This window comes from Dermacentor albipictus, chromosome 2 (assembly GCF_038994185.2).
Source record: "Dermacentor albipictus isolate Rhodes 1998 colony chromosome 2, USDA_Dalb.pri_finalv2, whole genome shotgun sequence".
Lineage (NCBI taxonomy): Eukaryota > Metazoa > Arthropoda > Arachnida > Ixodida > Ixodidae > Dermacentor > Dermacentor albipictus.
Genome location: NC_091822.1, coordinates 141,724,772 through 141,748,372, shown reverse-complemented (window position 1 = coordinate 141,748,372; position 23,601 = coordinate 141,724,772). Strand labels below are relative to the sequence as shown.

Below are 23,601 nucleotides of genomic sequence, written 5' to 3'. Positions count from 1 at the left end.
GCTCCCTCCCTTCCCCTCGGCGCCCGCAGCCTCTTCCGACAACAACGTCGCCCCCTCGTTCTCCTCTCGGACGCCAGTGCGGAAGCGGCGCGCAAGTGAAGCGGGACCAATTCCAGGCGCGTGCGACTGTCGCGCGCGGCCAGCGCCGAGGAAACGGAACACGAGAACGACGAAGACGATAAGGTGGAAAGAAGAGAATGAGCGTGAAGACGAAGGGCGTGGACGAAGAGGACACACAAAACAGGGGCGACGCGGTGAGGAAGGAAGGAAGGAAGGAAGGAAGCAAGAAGAAGGAGGCGAGGAATGCCGTCGTTAACGCGGCGGCGGCGGCAGTGGCGGGGAAAGGGTTGCGCGCTGGAAAACGGGCAGGCGAGGAGAGTGACCGACTTGGACCGCGCCGGCCTCAATGTCAAGTTCAGCGAGAGCGCCCCGGCACCGTGAAGGATGGAGTGCGCTCCCTTTCCCCGGCGCACCAGGCACGCCGGTTGAAAGTCGCTCGGAGGCTGCGGCGCGATGGGGGAGGAGGAGGGCGAGGCTTCCCCGAAGCCGTCTAGGAAGTGACCGCAGACGCGAACGGGCAAGGGGACACGGAACGGGAAGGCGCGGACCCCGAAGCTTGCTGCGCTGCAGCGCTCCGAGCACTTGCCAGTCGGCATGCTCGCGCAGCTTGGCCCCCGCGTTCAACGTACGTTCCATACACAGGCTCCCCGAGTCGGCCTAGCATAGTGTCGGGCCTAGTGTCTTTGTTGTGCTCCGCGCTGGCTTTGCGACCGGGAACAGAAGCGTGGAGCTGCTCATACAGGAAGAACACGAGGTTTAATACCGGTCTCACGCGTGGTACTTTCGATCGCAATCGAGCCGGCTCGGGATCAGTTTTTTTCAGCCGCGGTTGGCTCCCTTCCGATGCTTGCGCAGAGCATCCAATCACGATCGACATATTCGATCCCTATCAGGTTCGATCGCGATAGAAAGTCCACCGTGCCATACCCGAATAAGAATAAACGCTTCTAACAGACATACAGCAATTTGAATTAGTGATATCGACGCCAGCAGATGTTTTCCTTGAGATTAATAAGGAAATAAAAGAGCCTGTGCAGGTCGCGGAATGTGCGGAACAGATAACCAGGTACCTATCAGAATTCGAGCCAAACGTAGAAAAGCAGCGTGGCGGCAGCGTATTAAACGTGCTGATTAGGTGAAGAAATTTTCGTCTACACTGTGGCTTCAATTCACAGATGATTGCGATGATTGTATATCTCTGCGAGAAGCTTGGTGCCTCGTGTTGAACTTATTCGGACTGGTGGATCACGTCACAAGCACTACAGTCCATTGAGGCCGCTGTAGCTCAATGGTAGAGCATCCCACCCACAACGCTGAGTGTGCGGGATCGGTTCGCACTATTGGCAAGTTATCTTTTGGACCACTTTCGTTTGTATTTCTCTATCTCATTCATGCGTTTAAGTTAAAAAGAATAGTTATTTTCCTCCGTGTTCTTTGGTTTTCTTGTCCGTTCACATCGTCTGGTAGTGATTGCAAACGTTCCAACTATAGGCCACTCCGGAAAAAAAAAAAAAATCTCACCTAGTCCAAAATTTGGAGGACGCTTAAGTTTCGCCTTTAAGAGTGGAACGCGACAGCATTCAAAGACCCCTGACTTCTTTCCATGCTTCCCGGCAATTGAAGCTTATGTAACCGTAAGTTTACCGGGAAGCGGTGGCTGCAAGCGCTGTGTACGAAGGCGAGCTTTCTGGTAGAAACGCGCCCTGTTGTGTGGGTCGATCTCCTGTTATTGTTTCGCACTTTTAATATTTCTTTCTTTCTTTATTCATTTATTCAAGACATTCCTTACAGAAATGCCTTGGAGGACGTGACAAAAGGCACTGAACGTGCCTGACTGGGCCTCGCCTCCCTTGGCAGCTGCGTTCACGCAAGCACATAAATTAATAACAAAAAGTATTCACTCTGAGAAGAGCTAACGTAAAAGATATGCACTGTCGATATTTTTTCTCTTTGTTTCTTTCCATTACATTTGTTTGTGGGCTGCCGTTATCGAAATACCGGGGAATAACTTTGTCACGAATGAAGTACAAAGGTATGAGCAATTTTGGTGGTAGAAGAGTGGTTGGTCATGCTTGGTTCGGAATTAGGTTCGAAAATTCTTTTTGCCGAAGCGATATCCGACGCCGGATTTTCTGCGACATGGGGCGGGGTTCTCGCTACCTCCTAAACCCGCAACGGAATGCGCGCATACCTTCACACGCGGCATCACAATTAAAATTCCATATCAAACTCAGGTTGATATCGCGTCTCTCGTTAACAACCAGCACTCGTTTGAAGCATTCGTCTATATATACGCATACATTCATTTTCCGGTGCTTTGTTGCACCGTACCTCGGTCTGACTATCAAGTATTCTATACAGTGCCTCGGTACGAGCACACGGCTGGTAAACTATACATGCCAGGCATACGTAACGGTCATTTCTCGCTGCCTCTCCATTCTCCAGCACTGCGGTAGGTGTCGGATGGCGCGGGAACACGTTTCACGGGGGGGGGGAGGGGGCGGTGGGGCTCCTCTTCCGCCTTCGCGTGCTTTCTCCGTATGCAGTCCCCGCGGAATCGTCCAAGCTGCTCACGAAGCGCACGGCGTTAAGAAAATCGCTAAACAGCTCGTAATAAAGATTTCAAAAAAAGAAAAGGAAGGAGGCACGGAGTGAGAAGAAAGAACTAAGCAAGAAAAAGTAGGAGGAGGAGAAGTAGCAGAGGTATAGTGGCTGAATGCGGCGCGAGACACGAAGTACACAATGCGTGACGGCGACGGCTTCCGCGGAGTCGCTCATCCTGTTGCTGCTGCTGTTGTGTACGTGCGGGTCTCCGAGAGCGAGCGTTGCATACGCAGCGTTTTTTTGCGCGTGCTCTGGTCTGGCGAGGTTAGGTTAATGGAACCGCGCGGACAGCGTGGCTGGCGAAAAATCGAAAAACAACAACGACTATGCGAGAAACTGAAAAAAAATCAAAACGTCGTCGTCGTCGTCCCTCTCGCAGTCGGGCGAAAATGTTGTATACTGGTTTCTGCACAGCTCTGCCCACCCAAAGTGTCTACGAGCAGTTTCGTCTTTAATAAAGAGAGACAACGCAAGAAAGAAGAAGTGAGTAGAAGAAAGACGCTATGTGTTCCCCGAAGTACTTCATGGCAAAGCTGCTGACAGCGGTAGGAATGACGTAGTACTTTTTAGTTCCTTTCGTGAGCATAAATGCGGCGTTGCGATGGCTCGAGGTAGCCGGTGTGATCCTGTCCGTGGCGCTCCGCATTTAGATGAGAGCGAAATGCAAAAAAAAAAGAAAAAAGAAAACGGTCGCGCACGTAGAATTAACTGCACGTTGAAAATCCCCGGATGGTTAGAAAATTATTCTGGAGTCCCCCCCAACTGCGGCGTGCCTAATAATCAGGTTGTGGTTCTGGCACGTAAACTCCTAAAACTTAATTTAGAGTTGCAGAATATAAAACGTTATAGTGTCAGAATGTGTAGTGTGTACTCGAATGGATGGAGACAACTTTACTGAGAACCTGGCAGAGTTTAACGACCCGGGATCAGGTCCCCAATGGGGGGACTTCGAGGCCTTGCCTCGTCGCCACCTCTCGGGGTCGCCGGACTGCCCACTCTTGTGTCTTAAGGGTGGAGCTGCACCGAGCGGCGGCCCGCTTCGACGTAAGAGCCTTCGGAGCTACTGCCATTTTAGCTGATATAACAGGACACTCCCACAGCATGTGCGAGAGCGTTGCCCTTAGATGCCTGACATAACTGCGTACTCGAGCCACATTTGCAGATAAATTATCCCGCTGTTGATTTTTGGAGATGAGGCTCGGAACGTATAAACTGCCTGTACCGATGGGACGCGTCTTATATTTTTCCTTTCTATTTTGTCCAACCAAATCTCGTGCTGATGGCAAGATCTCCATTGAGATCAAAAGATTCAAGCGATTAAAGCCACTGTGTGTACACTGCTACAGCATAGGCAGTAAAAGGGGAAAACATAAGGTGACACACCGGGTGGCCCTAAAGCACTCTTCATTTTCCTATTCTGTATAATGTCAGCGCTACTGGGCGCCCATATTTAAAAAAAAGAAGAAAGAAAGAAAACAGCGCTTACGCTAGCTATGCTCGTAAGGTAGAATTCCAGCCAATCTCGATGCTGGACCGAAATTATTAAAGAAGGTGGCCGAAAAATCACAAAGTTCACTCACGAATGAATCGCTTTGGGAATTCGGCCGCTGGTTTGTATGCCGGTCGTGAAACAAGCTGCTCTGCCACCTTACAGCTGCGGTGACCGCATTCTTGAGGCCAGTATAAAGCATTGCGTATAAAAACGAGGAAGATAAAGGGAGCGCGAAGAATAAACGCTTCGGCGGCCGTAATATATATATATATATATATATATATATATGTATGTGTGTGTGTGTGTGTATGTATCTATATATATATAAAGAGATTAAGCCGTGTGAAACTTTCGGCGATACAGAATGTATCGTCTAAACATAGGGCATGTCGATTCCCAACTTTGAGACCACCGCCTCGCATTTTTTTTTCGCCTATAGCACTAACGTTTCCTCGACGCGGCACGTTAAAGGCGATGCTAAACTTCGAAACTTCGCCCGCACTCCGGGTTACGGTTGAAGCGAGAACGGTTTCGCACTTAACATCGCCGGCGTTCAAAAATGGCGTCGCCGTCGTCAAGCGCGGCGAACTCACGCGAGACCCGTCTATAGGAAGCGGTGAGCGGAGGTGTCACGACCCCCCCCTCCCCTGTCACGGACGCAACGGTCAGGCCTTTGGCTGGCGCGCAAGCGCGGACCGGGTCACAAGACAGACAGGCCGCCGCCATGCCGAGGGTAAGGAGTGGCGGCTGGATCACGTTTGCGTTGTCCTTTCTGTGCGCTTTCGAGAACACTATCCCCCCCCCCTCCCCCCACTCCTCTTCACGTACGCGCACAAAAAAGCAAAACGAAAACAAAAGCGGCCGCGTCACAACACACGTCTTCCCGCCGCTTCGCGAGCGACGCCGCGGGAGCCATGCGTGCAGCAACCGGCTACGTATCTTCCTTGGCTTCACTTTCGTCTTATCTTTCGACTTTACGTCTCGCTTTATTCGTCTCGTCTTTCTCTTGCAAGCTTCGCGAGTGCATTCTAAACTCTCTTCCTCGCCCCCCCCCCCTTTCCCGTCGCCCTGGACTACCGAGAAAGTAAAATTGAGAGGAAAGTGAGAGAGCGAGAGATACAGCGAGAGGTGATGCTTAAGCGGCACTTGACATTCGTGTCATGCTTTTGCGCGCCCGCTTCACTGTGTGCGGTATTTTTCATAACGCACGCACTGGCTCCCGCGGTTGCGCAGGGCGCCGTTCCTGCCGTTAGATTTGTTGTGCCGAGAGTCGTTTCAGCGTGTAAGGCGTCCATGGGAGGGCGCAAAGAACTTCCCGGAGAGTGCCTCCGCGTCTAATGCCGGCGGTGTATATCCCGCCACGCCACAAGAGTGGGCGAGTTAGATTTATGTTATAGGCGAGTCTATTCAACAGGAAAGCGAAAGAAACACGCGGTTTAAGGTAACATTACAGCTTACTTCAAGCCCTTGGGCGTTCTCAAGCCTGTGCACGTTGGGCTTCCGAGATGTAGACGAACTTTCGAAGGCATGTATGCCAGTTCTTACAGCGTAAAAGTATGGGTCACCATCTTACACACGTGCGACATATTGCCGCCTGTAGCTCACGCCTTCTTTGTCTCTTTCTGGATTCGTTCGACTTGGACCCTCTCTACGCTGTACAGAGGAGTGTATGCGATATGTTGCAGAAGGAAAGCGGAAAACTATGTTAAGTTACGAAGCAGCGTCTTCACTGTCTCCAGTCAACTTTATTTGTATTCCCTTTCTTTCGTTTCCATCCTCCTACTGATCACTGATCCTTCTTTTATCTATCCCTCGTCCGATAAGCAGCAAACTACGAAGAGTGAGACACGGTCCCAGCATTCGCCTTCGTCGTTTACGAGCGAGTTGGCGTTGCGAAATTGCCCGCCTAAATTTCTTTCGCGTGCTGTCATCGAGGAAGAGGACAACGGCGAGGACACTCGCAAGAACGACTACGTGAAAATCTTATGCGGCGGACGTAGTCGCTCGAATAGAAGACCCGACGGAGTGTGAGCAGGCAATACACGTGCAGACAACGATGCATTAAAGTACAGCGGTGATTCAGACAAATCATCCTTCTCGTTTGCACCTCACTATATAGCATCACTCCCTTCCACACACACACATACACAGTCAATTAACGTTTGTCAAACGTACGCCGGAACGCGCTGTCCACACTAAGGAAATGAAACATCCTGGAGATTCCCGGCGAAAGAAACGAGAGAAGCGACTAATTCCTACTCCGCTCTGTACGCTTGGAATCGCTCTCGGTTTACTCCTCCCGTGACCCTGCCGGCTCATTAGGGTTAAACATCTTCGACGTTTCTATACACAGTCCCACCGGACACGCGCGGAGCGCAGGGATAATTGTATTTCCATCGTGGGCAGCAGCGGTCCACGTCACTGCAAAGGTACGAGTGGGCGCGCCAACCTCGACCCGTCTTCAGGGGACACGACGGAAAGCAGGTGTGCATCTAACGTACAAATGCACGCACGCTCGCGCGAGCGGGCCAAAACTATTCACGGTTGCGCGCACGTTTACACAGCGGGCATTAACGAGACGAGACGAAGAGGTCTCGCCGTACTCTCTCTCTCTCTCTCTCTCTCCGCAGCCTTCGTCCCAGGGAGAGGGATGGAACCGCAGCGCGTGCACTTGCGTTTTCTTGCATTGTTTCCCACCGAGGCCAACGGAGTGCTGCGTCCACCCGTCGAGATTCAATATGTCGCCGCGACAATGACGACGGGCGCGCGCGCAGGCCCTGCAAAGAGCCACAGGCAGAGGGAGATCCAAGAGACTGCGCGGACGGGATGGTGAGGAGGAACGTGGCCGTGCAGAGTTGCGCAAGCGGCCAATTAATTTTAGCGCTTCTCGCCGCAATTAGCAGGCGTACGCACGCACGAAGACAGGCCGGCTGTACAGCAGGTACGGGCGCCCCAGACGCCAGACCGCAAAGAAACCGTGGTTTTTATGTACGCGTCCTGAGGGAGGAAGTCTGCGAGGACCCTCTTCTCTGCGACCACAGACAACCTCGGCGCGCGCGCGGCCACCTCAAAGGGTCGACCTCTTCGGTAGAGAAAAGAAGCTTAGCGCGGGAAGCCCGCGCGAAGCGGTATTACGGGTTCGGCGGCGGCGAGGGCAGAATCAGCAAGAGAAGGAGCAGAGGAAGAAGAAGGGAGAGGCTCTTAATACTGGTGCAACCAGCAGAGAGGGAGGGAGAGAGGGCGTTAGGGGGCAGGCAGGCTGAGTGCCGCAGTCTCGACACCCAAGACAATCGAGGAAGGAGAAGCTTCTATGTGTGCCCTGGCCTTGCGCGCCGCGTTGCCTTTGTTCTACTGCAAGCGATGCGAGATTCGCTTCTTCTCCACCTTTTTTTTCTTTGTTTCTTGTTCAGCTGCGCGCATGAACTGTGAAGGCAGCGCCGGATACCCGAATAGAGCGAGCGCCCCGTAGTGTTTACAATGTATACTTCGTCTCGAAATGATGGGCTACTGACTGCTGTTCAAGCAGTGTACAAGAGATCATCATCATCATCATCATCATCATCATTATCATCATTTCATGTGCCTTGCAGGACGAAGGCCTCTCCCTACGACCTCCAATTATTCCTGTCTTGCGCTAGCTAATTCCAACTTGCGCATGCAAATTTCCTAATCTATCACTCCACCTATAGTTTTCTGCCGTCCTCAATTGCGCTTCCCTTCCCTTGGCACCCTATTTATAACACTAATAGTGTACCGGTTATCTGCCCTACGCATTACATGAGCTGCCCAGTTCCATTTTTTTCCATCTTAATGCCAACTAGAATATCGGCTATCCACGTTTGCTCTCTCAACCACACAGCTATCTTCCTGTATCTTAATCACGCCTAACACGCCTAAAAATCACGCCTAACATTCTTCGTTCCATCGCTCTTTGCGCGGTCCTTAACTTGTGCTCCAGCTTCTTCGTGAACTTCCAAGTTTCCGCCACATATGTTTGCACTAGTGGAATGCAGTGATTGTATAGTCTTCAACGAGAGTGGTAAGCTTCCAGTCAGGATTTGGTAATGCCTGTCGTATGCTATCCAACCCATTTTTATTTTTATGTAAATTTGTTTCTCATGATCACGGTCTCCTGTTATCAATTCACCTAGACAAACGTACTCCTACGCATAATCCAGAGGCTGACTGCCCATCCTGAATTCTTGTTCCCTAGCCAGGCTATCGAACATTATCTTTGTTTTTTTTGCATATCAATCTTCAACCCCCCTCTTAGACTTTCTCAGTTAAGTTCCTCAATCATTTGTTGTAACTCGTCCCCAGTGTTGTTGAACAGGACAATGTGATAGCCTCTGGCAATCGGGACTGTGCTTGAGGAGCGCGAACACCCACGTTTTCTTGAGCTCGGTTGAGTTCTCTGACGCCAGCTGTAGGCTCCAACTTCGGTGCCGAATTATTGTGAGACTAGTGTTTGGACAGCAGCCACCCGAACGCCGCCACGTTACTGTACTACCGAGTATATTACTGGCTATGGACGGACTTACCGGAAATACGAAGCATCCCGGAGTCCCTCAACCGTCGTTCGCGAAGCTGGCGTTCTGCTGGTTAACGTCCTCTTTTGGGCTTGTTCGAACCTTCCTTAGGAGTATTCGGAAACCCGCGCACGTTTTGGACGGATACAGTCGGCGAACATGTAGCTTGTCATATAGGTGGCGTGTCACAATACGCCATAGGCGGCATGCTGCAACTCTGCGACATGTGCTCGTGTCGGGCTCCTTCCTATGCTTGCTTTTGGGTCCTACAATACAGCACTCAGACATTGCAGAAGCAGCGTTTAAGAAATCAAATTGTACAGGCGTGTATCCGGCAAGCGTGCAAAAAAATTACCGAACGATGCATCCATGCAGATGAATGTTTCCCAAGATTAGGTCGGCTGCCTTTAACAATGAAGGGAAGCGTAGGCTAAACATGTCATGCGGTGGCTGCTTGTTCAAGCCAGAAATTAATTGGGTGAGTTTTATTACTTTCCTGCATACGCGCACCGCGAACTTTTCTCCTATATTGTACAGCGGCCTGTCGTAAGTACACTACGTCGATAAACTGCCTGAAATGAAGAGCATTGCAAGACGACGGGAAGAAACTTTAGTGTCCCGGCCGTTGCAAAACAAGGTGGTATATTCATACGAAGTTCTGTCATGACTTACGTGCAAGTTTCATTACGACAGGCAGTGCAGTTGCGATGGCACCGTCGTGAAGTTACACGAACTATATCCACGTTGCTCGAGAAAAAGATCTTCGCATTCTTTCCCTTTCGAGTGCAGTGAAAGCTGTAAACAGTCTATCAAGCCTATGTGCATCCTCAGTAGCTCACGATACTCTTGTTACCATGACACAAAACAAACAGGCGGCGAACTGAAAGACAGCCGCGCTTTCCGAAGCATAGTGGGAGCGCGCAAGTGTACACGTGATCATCTCGCGGAATCAGGGTCAGCGCGGTAGTGGGGCTGACAGGTGTAGGATAGACGTGTGGCAGCAATAAAGTTTCAGACGCGTCTGAGAAGCGCAGCAAAAAAGAAGTGAAAAAAAAAACTCATCCCGACGATCCTGCCCCATCTCCTTCTCCTGCAACGGTATAAGTACGGACGCCTTGCCGGGATGCGATATCATCGCCGAGTTGCAGGCACTTTCGCCGGCTGCTTCTTCCCGGCGGGGGCTAGCTGTCACTGTTGAGGAGAGGGCGTGTTTGAGTGGCCCATTCGGCCGTTGCGGTCTGTATTTGCTGTCGCCTTGTCTGCTTTCTCAAAACTTCGAGACGCGGGGGCCTGAACTGTGTGATCGCGTTGAGAAAAATGGGGAATTCCCATTTGTCCGTGGCTGCAGTCATGTCATTCGCTTCCTGTTGCCTTCTGTCGGTGCTTCCCGCAGTGAAGCTCGCGCTCTTGAGGAATAATGATTACGTCATACAAGGAAGTGCCACTGCATTTTGCGAGAATTCGAGAGGTGCTGGCCGGCGGCCGGTCCGCTGCTGGACAACCGCTGATTGTTGCTGTCGGGACGGAGCAAGAAGTGTTCCCTTTTCTTAGTGACGAGGACGGCCTTTTCCACCTGACTTCGCTGTCCTGGTTTTTCTTGCGCATTGGGACCAGAGTAGGCTGGTCATTACATCACCCTTGCATTCGGCGACCTCTCCCTGTGATCTCGCCTGCCTCGTTTATGCTGGTTTACGTGTTCTCGTTACGATCGCGTTACTGATTTGCCATCTCCGTTAGACGAGGGAGTGGCACAGCACTAACGCATGATGGCAAGAGCTGAAGCGATATCTAGTGCAGGGAAACGCTAACTACATGCTCTCTTTTCAATCACGCGTTGTTTTTGCTTTTTTGTCGCTCGCTTCGGCAGCAGTCATCCGAGATTTTGACCACCAGGCAGACGTTTTACTTTCTTACCCGATGTCGTAGTATTTCGTGCTCGATATCGTGCTACGTGAAATCTTGCGAGTATACATTGACGTCAAAGTGAGGCCAGGCACATAATAAGGCCTATAAATGGTTATTATTTGACAAATGAGTCTCTATACAGCATAGCCTTGCAGACGTTGGATGACCCTTATCTTGCAGCGTACACGTGCATTATTAAACGCCTGCATTATCTTTAATCTCTGAACTAATTGAGTTGAGTTATGTGGTTTTTACATGCCGAAACCGCGATTTGTGCACGAGGCACGTGGAAGCGGGGTGACTCCAGATTAGTTTTGACCACGAGGGGATCGTTAACGTGCCCCGTACCCCCATTGCACTGGGCACGGGCGTTCTTGCACTTCGCTCCCATCGAAATGAGGCCACTGCGGCCGGGATTTGATCCTGCGAGCTAGTGCTCATCAGTGCAAAGCCATAGCCTCTAAGTCACCGCGGCGGGTTAACCCATGAACTACTACTGCATGAGGTTAATGTCCACTCGGATGCATTTGCACGTTGGCGTATAGCACATTTCTCTTACATTAACCCTTATTGCTTTTTTGTCGTGCAGCAATAAAAATAGAATGCGGGTGTTGGTACTTGTTGCAGTCAGCCGGCTGTGCGCATATCACTCCTCAATCGTGACACCCCGATGTTGTAAGCTCAAGGCAACGTTGATCAGTCCTTGTCCACCTTAAGCCTTTACATTATTTCTTTGCGGCTCATTAGCACTTACATATGAGCGCAACGAGAATGTAGGAATGAAAGCATTGCTTCACACCGCTCACTTTCTGTCTCTTAACGTCTTACCTAACATTATTCATTTCATCGCTCTTTGTCCGGTCCTCAACTTGTTCTCGAGCTTCCTTGTCAAACTCCAAATCTCTGCCCCATATGTTAGCGCCAGTAGAATGCATTGTTTGTACATTCTTTTCAATTACAGTGATAAGCTTCCAGTCAGGATCTGGCAATGACCGCCGTATGCACTCCAACCCATTTTTATTCTTCTGCAAATTTCCTTCTCATGATCGGGTCCCCTGTGAGTAATTGACCTAGCTAAACGTACTCCTTCACAGACTCTAGAGGCTGACCGGCGATCTTGAACTCCTGTTTCCTTGCCAGGCTAGAGAGTACTATCTTTGTTATTCTCCATATTAATCTTTAACCCCAGTCTTACACTTTCTCTGTTAAGTTCCTCAATCATTTGTTGCAATTCGTATCCAGTGTTGCTGAACAGGACTATGCCATCTGCAAAGCGAAGGTTACTGATATTCGCCGTTGATCCTGATTCCTATATATAAGCCTACCCAGTTTAATAGCTTGAATACTTCGCCCAACAATGCAGTGAATAGCATTGGAGAGATTGTGCCTCCTTGCCTCACCCTTTCTTTAAATGTATATTTCTTCTTTTCTTGTGGAGAACCAAGGTAGCTGTGGAATCTTTGTAGATATTTTCCAAAATATTCACTTATGCCTCCTGTACTCCTTGATTACGTAATGCCTCTACGACTGCTGGTATCTCTACTGAATCAAATATCTTTTCGTATAGCCCACGCAAAGCGGAATTGCGTACATCAAGCGACACCGTCACTAGACGGCACTGTTCGACCACGTCAGCATATACACACCTTGCGTTGCCCGAGGTCAGACACGAACGTCATATTGACCTTCATCGAGTATAACCAACGAAAACACAAGCCGTCAGTCGGTGTAATGACCCAACCCAGGTCTCACACCTACACCGATAACCGGGAACCGCCTTCTTTGTGAACGAGTTCGCGGAACTCGCCGCTGACTCGGGAAGACGGCGCTGGCGGCGCGTACCATCGCTGAACTTATTTGTTTAGAACAAAGCAAGAAAGAAGCAGGAAAAAAAAACATTAGACAAACACAAGTTCAGCTCTCATTCAGTCTTTGTGTCCACACACACACACACGCACACACACACACGAAGGGAGGGAGGAGTGTATTGCCCTATACCGGGCCACTTCAGGTGGCAACACTGTACGTACTCGGCGAACAGGTTTGAGCTGGGCTAGCTTCCGGCGAGCGTGGGTGCAAACACGCAGTCCTGTACCCGGACTCAATCGCAAACGAAAGATGAGAGGGAAACGAAGAAAGAAAGAGAGAGAGAAAGAAAGAAAGAAAGAAAGAAAGAAAGAAAGAAAGAAAGAAAGAAAGAAAGAAAGAAAGAAAGAAAGAAAGGAAAAAAAAATCTGCTTGGAAGAGAGACAGACAGAAGGAGGAAGGGTGCGGAACGTAGAGGAGTTCCAGACCGTTCCAGAGGTGTCGGCGGCACGCACAGGCGTCGCTATTGCGAGCCATCCCGCCGGTTTTCTCCGCGATGGCAGCTGAACTCTCAGGAGAGACAAGAGTAAAAGAGAGAAAAGTCGAAGAGAACACAGAGACGAAAATCCGGGACCGATAGGGCAGCCTTCTCTGAGCTGCCCAAGGCTCGAGAAACCGCTACGAAACGGCATCCATAGGTGGCAGGACGTAGAGGCGCTGCGAAACCTGCGACCGCTGCCGTGGCTGGCTTCGGGCGCGTTTGTTATCTTTTCCCGCCCCGGCGAGAAAGAAGAGTAGCAAGATCGGAGGCGCGAAAGAACGCATCGCGTTCCTCTCGTTTATCGAAGCCCTCCGTGACGACGACGATGCTGACTGACGAGTCTTCTGCCGAGGTGGACCCGCTATGTGAGGGGCGCAAGAGAAGGGGGGGACGAGATGATGGTGGTGATCAAAGTAGTCGTAGACGCACCACCACCACCAGCAAAATAATAACGATAAAGCGCGCTTCTTTGCCGTTTTCTTTTTTTTTTGGTGGGGAGAGGGGGGGTTACGCGAGAGAGTGGAGCATGGATAATACAGCTGGACGAGGGGACGTGGGGAAGCGATAGGCAGAAAGCAAGGAAGGTGACGACGATGGGAAGGAGGAGATCTCGGCGCTCTAACGAACAGGCCGAACCACCGCCGCCGCCGCCGTCGCCCGAAGCAGCTAGCAGCGGCGGGACGAGTGGGAATTCAGCATTCCGGCGCGCAAGCGAGCAAGCAAGCCTCTTCCTCCGCTATCGCCCTGCTGCTCGCCCCGGCGAAGTGGCGGGGAGCGCGCGCGCGCGTTAATCCAGGCGAAGGACCCATCGTCTCCTTTCTCGCCAGCTCGTCCCGTTCGGCGTGCGCGCCGTTTGGAGCGGCGGCGGCGTTCCTAGACGGCTGCGCGCCGAAGATCGGCAGGAGGGGGACTCAGACGGTGAATCTGAGCGAATCCATTCGTCACACGCGAGCCCGCTGTGACGCGCCCCGCCACAGCTGGGCTTAAAGGACTGGCAACAGCGAGCGCGGCCACCTCTCCGGCTGGCAGGAGAGAACGACCTTTGACGACGGGCCGTGCGCCAGTCAGCGTGCCGCGCTACTGCAGGCCCCGCCGCCCTGCTTGGGTCTATGCCTGTCTGAAGCCCACATCGGCGCAAAACTTCGCCGGAGGATGCTGAATTAACGGTCGGCCGCTGCCACCGCCGCTCGGCGACGCTGCGCGCGTCTATCGTGGAGCTTGAACGAGCCCCGCAGAGAAGGCGTAGTTTCTTTATGTGAAAGGCATTCGCAGACTGCACACCGTGCCAGACGCCGGCTGCTACTCGGCCGACTTCTGCAGGTACGCGTCTTGTTCGCTTTGATACACGGCTCTCCTATGGACGTGACGTGAGTTCGCTGCCGGCGTGAGTCATCATCCATCGGCTCGCGCGCGCCGGCTTGAGAAGGGTGATCGAAGGATGCCACATAGCGAGTGCCAGTGGGATTTCGAATGGTTGCTTTGAATGAGTGCGTTCGTTGGGGATAGCTGCTGATCTGGAGCAGCAGAGGGAAGAACAGAAAAATATTTGCATTTTTATTTCCTTTTGGCCGGGTAAGGGTTTCACCATGATGCCTCGGAGAGTTGGTATCACTGTTCGCTTGGACTTGAACCGTTATAAACAGCAAAACGAAATATGGCGAAATTCGATGCAGGAGTGTTAGTCGCGAGGTATGGCGTCCTCGTACATCTTCTACACTGGTTACCTGTTTGTTTACAGCGCTTTACCTGGATTGTGCACTCTGATGATAAAAATGAAAGCTACCCTTCCCACATTACCGCATGCAAATGTGTGGCTCAAGTCGCAGCCAGTAAAATATGTCAAAATGAATCACACTTTTTTCATGACTGTAGCAGGTCAGCATGTAGCTCGACCTTATTACAGTCGGCGACAAAACCCGGTGGGGCGCGGGCCGGTACCGGGAAAGGAACAAGGAGACAAATTTAGTCGCAGTCAAAGAAACGAAGATGGAAAAAATACAGAGAGGATTCACCAACTTCCCTCGATGTCACGATGTACCTGGCAGTTCTTGCAAACGCGGCCAATAGGCGGCGTGGGAAATAATTTCAGCGTTTTCGCGACACAATGGCATACAAATTTTCCTTAGGAACTGTGCATGGACAGACCCTACGGGCCAATGACCAGACTAACGCTGTTTCGGGTACATACACATAATCGTCGATATGCATATATACATGTATATGTGACTACCATTCCTAGTCTATGGCTAATCCAACGAAGGCAACGTTTCACCGTGATCCGATGCGCTGACAGGCGCTGCAGTCCATGCCGCCAGTGCATTATTATTATTATTATTTTTTCTTCGCTCACTATCTCCCATGTTTTATTGCTCTGTCACGAACAAAGAGAGGCCTGTGTGTGGACCGGAGTGGTCCACACTTGACTTACAGGTTATTCGAGCAGCGTCAGTCCGGCATGGATTACGGTACGCTTCAGTAATCCTCGTGGCTCTCCTATATATGGTTTAGTACACGCTCCAGCTCCAGGTTCAAACGCAACCTTGCGTGTCTTCGTGGCACATACAACGGCAACAAGAAAGGTTAACTGCCACAGAGGAATACCGAGAAAAGTAAGACAAAGAAAAATTATCAACAAAAATCTCCAAAAGAATCGAACCGTGCCAAAGACCACCGCGAATGGAGACATTGCTCCTCAGCCAGAGGAAGAGGAGGGTGCGTTGGCATTGTGCAATCGCGTTATCTCCGTGCAGTTCACCGGGTTGAAAAAAAAAACATGGCGAGGGACCTTTGAGCCTATAGTAATCCCGAGTTATGCGGCGCCCTCCTGTTTTCTTTCTGTCTTTTTAATGGTAATTCGCCCTTGTTTTGGGGCCTCCTTCCTTTATTTTGTGTGTGTGTGTGTGTGTGTTAAGCCCGCACCACGCAAGACGTGTGCGAACGCCTCTGCATAGCTTTACTGACTCGGTAAATGCTTCGGCGGATTGGGAGTTTTGCCGGCCACGGGGCTAATCACAAGGAGGGGTTCCGAGTGACTGGATGGTGCCCTTCTGAGCTCGTTCTTGCCTCGATACTCGATGCGATGCACGCGACCGGGCAAGCGACGCTGTGTATGGAACCAGCGTCTGTAGACTGTGTCGCGTAGAACGACGCCTCTGCAGCGTGCTTCGACCACCGGGTGAGAATATCGGAAGGTCGCTCCAAATGGCGCGTGAACGCGTTACGCAACCCGACTCCGCATCTTCTTTGCCGACGCTATAGCCTTGCGGCCGGAGCCACACGAGCACTACATATGGGTCGGATACAGAGTACTCAGTGTCAAAACAGTTGCATCACAAGCAGACGCGGACGTATCTAAAAAAAAAAACAACGAAACAAGAGTGAAGAACGTTGTGCCTGACAAAACTGAAGGAGTCACAGCGTTCGAGTTCTTCTGTAGTCCGGCCACACGTGCACAGACGAAGGCAACTCCGGCGCGTAATCGCTTTTGAAGTCGGCCCGTGCTATTGACTGTTATGTTGCGAAAGTGAAGAACCCGTTTCTTTGTTGACGTGCCATTGTGAGAAGTCAGAAGCAGCACGCTGCAGGCGTCTACGTTTTGTCAAATAAACATTTTTTTTTTTCAGTCTTGAATAAAGCTCATATGCTCGTCAACTTGGTATTCGTGTTGTGCACTTGTGTAATTCACGCTAAACATGTTGAAAAGCCTTTTGAGCTTCTGAATAGGCTGGGTGATTGTGGTTAGTTATGCACGAAGTAACAGACAAACATTGAGTTGGTCCCTTTGCCGCAAAATGTAATCTATACCTCCAGTCACACATATACTTGGAACAAAACCGATATGCATTTCATTTCGCGCTTGCGAAGAAGTCTGGAGGAGAGTGATGCTATTTAGCTTCTTAGCTCGGAAGGTGAAGTAGAAACGCACAGAACTGCCTATACGAAGAAGGGGGGGGGGGGGGGGAGGGACAGATTAATAAAGGACAGTGAGCTTGACTTAACAAAGAACAGTTCCCTCGCGTACATTTTCAAGGTCAACTCTGTAAAGAGTTCACGGATCAGGAGATTATGGCTGTAAATAACGATGCCTTCTTTGCTCCCTGAAGCACAAGAGAAAAAAGAGAAGTAGAAGAAGCGGCTGCTTTACACAAGCACGCACGTTCATAGACCTTCGATCCGACGCAAAACCAACCACGCCAGGGGAAAAAAATAGAAAGTGTCGAATTTCTGTATATTTTACGTTTTTCCCCTACGAAATTCCGGGAAGCAAGCCTCCAACTAGACGAGACGGCGTGCAACCTCCCCGTCTAGCGCATTTCTCATTTGTCAAAAAGCCAGCGCGCTGGCACAGCCTTAAGCTGTCGATTAGCATGTCCTCCCATAATTAGTAAATTGCTGTTCGCACCGTGTCGTCACACACAGGCGAACGCCGAGAGCGAGTTATTCTCACCTTCTGCATCCCACTCGTCTTTTCTCTCTCTCTCTTTCTACGCTCTCGTCGTACGTACAGGAACCTATAACACGCTCGGATGAGACGGGCCGCCCTTACAGGAGTCGATCGTATCGCCTTACCCCACCTGCCGCGCAATCTCTGGCTTCCATCGGGAGCCGCGTCCAAGAAACACGCAATTCATTAGCGGGTCACGCTACCTTAACTGGCACCGTCCCAATCGCGCCTGCAGTTCGCCCGTGTAACCAGCCGCACAGCCCAGAGAAAGTCGCGAACTCCTCCGCCCTTGATGACGCTCTTATATATGAACCGCACACGTAGTATGCACGCCTTGAAGCTGCCGGTCTTCACCGTTCAATTCTTTGTTCTTATTCTTCTAGTGTATGCGGCTGAAACGTGAGAGGTAGAGCGGGCCAAGTATTGACTGATACTTCGTGAGTTTCATCAGTGTTGGTCTGTTGTAACACACGCTTGTAGTTAAGGCGGGACCGTACAGACCAGAGCCACTACACAGTCGCGGTTAAATGATGTGGCGCGTAAGTTACGAAGCGAAGCGAGTCACGAAAAGCCCGAGGGCATTGATGGAACGTCTTGCTTATTAGAGCGTATTCCTCTATGCATGGAGTAGTTGCCTTGCCGTCTTACTTTGTCCATGCTTGGCCATCTGACAGCAAACATTTAACCTAACGTATCGTTATACCAGATCGAATTCAGAATAAAGTCGTGTGTTTGACCAATCCAGGAGGCGCCAGCGCAATCCAACGCGCCGGTACCTCCAAAGTCGCACGAGCTACAGGCAATCGGACTGAACTAATCTGAAACATTTAATTTACGCGAGCTGAGCGAAATCGAGAAAACGGATTCGTACGTGCTTCGCTTCCAACACCATGTGTTCTCATTCCTGTCATGGCTTTTTACGATGTTGACGTCTTTTGCTAACTTTTCGCGTCATCTTCTGAATTAGTCTCTTCATTACTTTTCGGGCAAGCCATACAATGGCATTCTAGAGCCAGTTTCTCTAATTTCGCTTTCCCGGCCCCGCTATAACGCTATATAAGCGATGTCGAGAGCCCCTTTCGTTTCCTTCAGCTCCGGCTTCACCGCACAGCTCCTGCCCTTGCGTGGACGGCACCGGTGTGCGCCAGGGAGGAGCTCGGCGCCGCGGTTTCAGTGTCACTGACTCCCGCACTGCGCGGCTTCATTTTGTTTCTGCGGCTGCCGTGTTTTTTGCTCCCACAGGGGGAGGAACCGCACCTTTGAAGAGGTGCACCGTGTTCTTGTTCTTTTGCCCCGGACGTGTTTTACGAGGCAGGTCTCCTTTATTTGCCTTACTAGGGGCGCGCGCGTGCGCCGTTTCCTCTCCCGACCAGTCGTATTTTCATTTTCTTTCTTTTCCCCTTCATTTTCGTCGAGTCTTCCGAGGCAGACAGAAACAACGGCTCCGAACCTTGCGTGCATGCGTGCGTGCGTACGTGTGTGCGTACGTACGTTGGTCGATTCTGGCCGAGTGGCGATGAAATACGGTGCAGGAAGTTCGCATGAGAGGGATCGCGAGGCAAAGAAAATGGTAGAGACCAATGGCGGAGACGGGAGGGGGATGGGAAAAGAAGAATCGCCGGAGAAGTGCAGTCACTCCTTCTTCTGTTCTTCTTTTTTTCCTTCTCATTTCGTTTCCTCCGCAATGCACCACGTAACTGCTATACGTTCGCCGTGGCTTCCTCGCAAGCCGGTATATACTCTCTCTCGCCTCGGCGTTCAGGCGTGCGTTAATGCGTCTGGTTTTTGCACGCAGAAAGAAAGCGTCGCGGGTCTATACGGGGTGGCCTCGTCTGCTAGGGAGCTCTGCTGTGCGATCTCTCTCGAACACTTGCCGTCTGTAGGATTAGGGCGCCCGTCATTGACGGAATCCGACGGGATCCGACGTCCATTGATTTTGCGACGCCCAAGCTGCTTACTATTGTGTAAGCTATTTCGCCCACCTCAATTTCTGGCTTCACATTCATGGCTTCCGTTGAAAATTGAGGGTTTGTGGGCTGACGACAACCAGACGGTGAACTGACCCGAGGCACTTGTCGACAGCTAGTTGCACTGCTTGAGGCAGTGCAATCACCGTGCAACTTCAGCCGCATGCACGCTACTGTAGCGGGCGCTAAGATGCGGATGAAAATGCTGATTTGCAACTCTCCACTTATAATATTTCCCCATGAACTTTGCCCCTGCGGCTTCAGAAGACACATCTGGCTCTCCGATACCCCCAGGTTAAGCCAGCAGGAGCTGTAAAGCACGTTCGTGGTAATGAAAAAAGAATTAACAGCGCTAAATGAGTCACGGTTTAACTATAGTGAGATAACGCATTGCACCGTGGATGTGAGGCGACGCATTTCATATTGAGCGTGCGCAATGCGATCACGCGATGGGCTTCAGTGTTCCGTGAACTCAAAAAGCGCGCGTCCTGCGTAGTAGTTCGCTGGGAGTTTCCTTAAACAACCCGTGCTGCTGCGACTGTATCGCGGAAAGAAACGGGCGACGGGAGTGTTTCGAAATTATGCGTGACGCATCAAGAGCGCTACGAAACTCACAACGTGCGCCTTACTGTTGACCTTAACGTATACGTAAAGTCCAACAACCGGATCAAGCGAGCCTCGGTTTCTTAATGCCGTCAAACGAGCAAGGTAACACTACGTGATAAATTTTTACCAGCCACCGCTTCCTCAAGCGGCTCCCAATGCCGCTCCGCATGACTGGCGACCCTTAGGCAATCCTTTAATTTCTTCGTGGAAACGTCGATTCACGGGCGGCCTTGATTAAATCGGTCCCGTGCGGACGGCGGAGTCAGCGCACCTCAACAGGGGTGACGGACCGACCTTCGTCGAAACGCGTGCATTGTTATTCCGCAGGAGACGCAGCTCGCATAGCACGGAGAGAAACGTGCTTCGATTTGCTAGACTTCTAACGCTCGGTTTTCCTCGAATCGTCCGCTCCGTTGTTTGGCGTCGCGATACCTTCTGTAGCTATAACGGTGCCAAGGTTTTTCTCGGGCTATACCTATAGGCGATGTCTGTTGAGTGGTAACCTCTTCGTGGACACTTTATACAAAGGCCAACAGCAAGAAGAAAGAAAAAAGGACAACTCCGTTACCGAATTTTTCATGCTTTCTGGTGTCGAATTGTTAGGGTACCGATATTGACGGGGTTCAAACAGATTAGTGTCGCGTAGGTAAATAGCGTGGACATTCATTGAAATATGCCTCTTGCGATGATCGCAAGCACGCACGCACGCGAAAAAAAAAATCACGAGTTCGAACAAATTTTTCATTCGTTTTATCCCCTGAGGGTCCCGTTTTTAGTATCACTACTTTGGGACCCTCGTCTGTATATTACGTTTATGTACCTATGTTTTGCATATGAATAACCTTCAACTTCAACTCTCAAAGCTCAAGTTTTGATTGTTGGAGAATCATGATTGGGAGACCCATGTCAATTTTATAAAAGTGACGCGTTCTGGTCACGTGAATATATAGTAAATAATTATGGGCGAAAAAAATATCTACAATTTAGGACTGTTTGTGAAAACCTGAATCTTTAGATTTTATTCCTATTTTGAGGTGCAGTTGAAATTGGCAATGGTTTTTCTTTGGGGATGCACTTCACATGGCTTATTGTTTTTCAGGCGTAGGGACAGAGTCAGCGTGATTTCTAAATCAATCCTTAAGTCAGTCACAGTGGAAATTTAATGCGAATAGCTTCATGTCTTCATCTGCGCAAACGTGCAGGTAATGCGTGAACATTAAAAAAAAATTATTTTTTCATGCAGTTGTCTTTCTTGCACTTACTGCATGTTCAAACACATCCAAATCAAACTCACAGCCAATATGAAATGTAGCGTAGTTCGGTAGCCTTGCAGTAGATGTCAAGAAATGACGCAGAGGTTCGAGGCAACCATCAACAAGCACATTCGGTGGGAAAAAGCACCGTACCGTAGGCAACGTGAGGCTATGATAAATACGGATGTCACCGAGGCAATGAGGTCAAGCCAGCTTACCTTGTCAACTCCACGTCCGTTTTGGAGACGTTGCAGTCTTCAGCTCCAAGGGCGACGGTTGTCCCGGGGCTGGCGGTCACAGCGCGGCGCGACGACCTTGCAGAGAAGCACACCTTCCCGTGACAAGTGACCGAGTCACAGGACGTTTCTGCTAATTATTATTTCTTTTCACCAAGTCACTCCACAAGTCCGCCGCCGCCTACGACGACGACGACGACAAACTCGAAGCGCGTCTCAGAGCACCAGGGCACAAACACTTGTCGCCGATTCCTCCCGCTGGCAGGTAGGGGTTGTGTGTGTGTTGCAGGACGATGCCGAGCTCTTGTCGGGCTGACCGCTGGGCTACGACTGACCGCTGGCTCGGGAGCGGCGGCCCAAGTGTCACATCCGCGTGAGGAACGTCCTTCGCGCCGGGGAGGAGAGATGCTGCCGCGAAGAGGGGGGGGGGGGATGGGTGAGGTGGGTCCACCAGGGAGGACACACGGATGGACGGCGGCACGGGGTTCGTGGACGACTGGCCGGGTCCGTGCGGAAGGCCAGTGCTGAGGATGTTTTGGGATCGGTCCGGGGGAGACTGCACGTTTAAATACCGCGGATTCCGCCAGGGGGCAATTAGGGGGGCTCCCGGCGCGCTTCCCATTGGACGCGCCGGAAGAAAGCGAGCGAGGGGGACGTGTCGAGAGTGAGAGAGCGAGCGCGCGCGCGCGCGCGCGCTGGAGTGCGGTTGTAGCGCAGGTACCCCGCCGAAGGTGGCCGGCGGTGGAGGGAACGACGGGACGCCCGACAGATGGCGTTCGCCGCGCGCTGGCGAGCCCGAAATAGCAGGCGCATCGTCTCGGCGCTTACTTTGGTCGGCGGGGATCAGAGGGAGGATGGTGATGGTGCTATCGGCTCGGGGCGGTTCGTGCGCTTGCGCGTGTGAACGTCCGCGCCGGAGAACGCCGGTTGCCGGCGCAGGATGCTCTCGACGCGTGGTTTGGGCGACGTTCTCGCGGTGGGCAACCGCCGGTCGGTTGAATCCTTGTTCGGATGAAAGGTGAAAGAGCGGGCCGGCAAAGAAATATTCGTTGAAAAATTCGGACGCTGATTCTTCCATTGGAGGCAATGCTACAGCTATGCTATCAGAACATGATGACACACGCACTGATTACTACCTGTCTATATTGTCAAATATGAGCGATACACACTTCTATGCGCTGTGCGAACTCTGAAGACTCCTAGGCTATCTGTGCTGTTTGACAATGCACGCTAAATAGTGCTGTCATGACAACCAGCCATGGGAGCCTTCGGCATGAATTTGCGCACTGAAGTAACAGCACCTGCTATAACCACGAATAAAATGTAATGGAGGGGAACAACAGCTTGATTCATTCTCCGTAACAGACACATCACACTCAGCGCGTGGGTTCATGACCAGAAGTTCCAGCTCGTTCTGCATGTGGACGTCATACTTAAGAAGAGCAAATTCCCTACTTCGTGACCGTCCTCCGCTGCAGTTTCTAATAACGCTGGGATATTTACGTGGCCCTAGCTGCTGTCTGATGTCCTACGCACCGAGTATTGTCCAGTGTTGCATTTTTGATAGAATACAGCATGTTCTCTGTTACACAAATGAGCCAACGCATTGAAGGACATGCAGAGGGAAAGAGAGAGAGGTAGGGAGGGGAGGTCATTATAGAATTATAAAGAGATGTGCCTGGCGGTGCTCCTAGTATTCTACTCCTCGTGGGCATGGTGAAAAATCAAATGATACGCACAGTCCACGTCACCGACACACAACATAGAAACTGAATAAAGAAGCTATGTTGAGATGATGATGCAGCGCTGGAGCGTGTACTCAATTATGAACCAACTCAGTCCTGCTCAGTTGTGAACCAATTCGCCCAAGAAAATGTTCCACTAAATTAATAAAGTACCTCGTTGAGACCAGTGTCTCTAAGAAAGCTTGAAGGGCCTTCTTTGAATGGGACGCGCAGGCATACATAGTCTAGTAGCCGGGCATGTACGTGTCGTAGCTCATAGCACGATATTTCTTTTGACGTATATTCTGTGCGGATGTGGTGTGCGTGTCATTACGCTGCTTCTGTCTAATGTGGACAAGCTGAGAGAGCAGATTAAGTGGGCTATGTTTTTTCGCAGGCTGTTCGCTATGCACAGCAGCGATCTTACACGCCTA

The 23,601-nt window shown here is 51.0% G+C and overlaps 1 protein-coding gene across 1 annotated transcript in view; it reads right to left on the bottom strand.

Moving 5' to 3' along the window:
- The window catches only part of tnc (tenectin), a 154,478-nt gene extending 132,588 nt beyond the window's left edge, over positions 1 to 21,890 (bottom strand). Inside the window, exon 1 of the mRNA XM_070533324.1 lies at positions 21,426 to 21,890. The gene's annotated coding sequence lies outside the window, so the exon portion shown is untranslated. The remainder of the gene's footprint in view (positions 1 to 21,425) is intronic.
- Positions 21,891 to 23,601: the final 1,711 nt, after the last annotated feature.